At 51.2% G+C, this 1,969-nt stretch overlaps 1 non-coding gene across 1 annotated transcript; it reads left to right on the top strand.

Annotated features, from left to right (window-relative positions):
* The first annotated feature begins 252 nt into the window (after nucleotides 1-252).
* LOC126928337 (5.8S ribosomal RNA) lies at nucleotides 253-407 on the top strand. Its single transcript, XR_007716550.1, has one exon. It is a non-coding gene; the product is annotated as a 5.8S ribosomal RNA (ribosomal RNA).
* The last annotated feature ends 1,562 nt before the right edge of the window (nucleotides 408-1,969 follow it).

The raw sequence follows: 1,969 nt of genomic DNA, 5'->3' as shown, positions 1-1,969 counted from the left end.
CGTTTCCTGACGAACGGAGCTTCGATCTCGATGGTTGTTATATATCATAATGTACTTTTCGCCCGGCCGGCGGACGCGCGTATCTTCGCGCGTTCGTCGGATTTCATTTTCGAACGTTTTCGTGTCGTCGATCTTCCGGCGACTTCTGCGCGTCCGATTCCCGTTGGTCGGTCGTGTCGGATCTCGGCTTCGCTCGAACCGAGTATTAAGAGTACATGGAGTACAAGAGTTTTAAAAAATATATGAAAAGATTACCCTGAACGGTGGATCACTTGGCTCGTGGGTCGATGAAGAACGCAGCTAATTGCGCGTCAACGTGTGAACTGCAGGACACATGAACATCGACATTTCGAACGCACATTGCGGTCCACGGATACAATTCCTGGACCACGCCTGGCTGAGGGTTGCTCACGTAAACCTAAGACTGCTTGCGTTGCGTGTCGTTCCTCTCTATCTGTCTCTCTCTGTCCCTTGGTGCCTTCGACAACCCGCCGTCGTTCTTACGATACGTAGAACGTTTCAGAGTCGGAGGAAGCGCACGAAGAAGGATACGAACAAGAGCGGACGCGAGAGAACGTACGCGACGTACGAGCGATTGTTGGACGCTCGTCGGCGTTCGTCGCGGTCGTGTCGAGACCGTGCAATTCGTACGCATGCTCGATATATAAACTATCGTGTTCACGGGAGACACTACGAAACTCTACCTCTGTCTCTCTCTGTCCCTTGGTGCCTTCGACAACCCGCCGTCGTTCTTACGATACGTAGAACGTTTCAGAGTCGGAGGAAGCGCACGAAGAAGGATACGAATAAGAGCGGAGAGAACCGTCACGGACCTGCGTGAGTGCTAGCGGCGTCGTGAGTCGTCCTTTCGTACGACCGCCCGCTTATGCACCGCTTCGTGTCGGTTATCGAATATATTATATATATATATATATATATATATATATACGTAGTGTTGTCCTCGTGACCGATTTTTTTTTCATATCAGCAGATTTGCATACGTTTGCAGGTTTTCGATGAGCACGATGTCCGCGCCCCCGACGTCGTCTTAAATGAATATTATTTTGGCGAGACTGAGAGAAAGCAAATATGGGAACTCGGTCGAGAGAGGAGAGAAGGAGAACAGCCTCAGATAAAAGTAAACTTGGTAACGGTGCGGAATTTTGCCGTACAACCGTCTTTTCTTAAGACGTTTTACTCGAATAGCCCCAGGGATCTAATGCCCACTCCGTCTCTTCGTGCGTAGAGATATACTCTGCGCGAGCGACTGACAACGACGAGGACCGTCGCATCGATGGGTCGTCGTTGCGTTTAACATACTCTGTGCTTGTAATTTATCCCCGAAAGAGAGCCGTAGATCCGGGAACGCACACGTGATTTCTTCGAGCGCTGATGACTTAGGGAGATGATCCCCAGGCGTTGCGCGGAGATCGGAGAGTACGCGTTACTTGTATCGGGACGAATTTTCCCCGTCGTTCGCGTATCTCTCTGCCCGCCGGCCCTGGCCCAAAGCCACGTTCGTCGGAAATCGTAGAAATCGTGTGCGAACTAGCGCGTGTCTATGATCGGCTACGGGTGTTTTACCAAGCTCGAGGTGTTGCGCAACGTTTCCGTACCTGACGAAGATGCGCACGAGAGTCCGTTACAAAGTCGTTGGATGGTCGTCGTCGTCATGCCAGAGAGAATCTCTGGACACGTACAGGAGAAGAGATCGTAGACGAGGAAGAAGACGATCCCCTTTGGCGAGGCTGGAGTGAAACTTTGATTTAATTAAAGACGAGGTATACACGCGCGTACGACGTGATAGTCGTGCGCGCGTGTGATTTTTTTTTAAGGCAATTCGGCGCTACAAGTACTCGAAAAACAGAGAGTGTTGGTCATCCCATGCCTTTTCGGCGTCTATCGCTGGACCGCGCATCCTAACGTCGACGGTCGTCCAGTCCCCGAACACACCACAGTGTACGTCTCG

Source organism: Bombus affinis, unplaced genomic scaffold, assembly GCF_024516045.1.
Source record: "Bombus affinis isolate iyBomAffi1 unplaced genomic scaffold, iyBomAffi1.2 ctg00000854.1, whole genome shotgun sequence".
Taxonomy (NCBI): Eukaryota; Metazoa; Arthropoda; class Insecta; order Hymenoptera; family Apidae; genus Bombus; species Bombus affinis.
The sequence above is the reverse complement of the archived record's forward strand: the minus strand, read 5'-3'. Positions and strand labels throughout refer to the sequence as shown.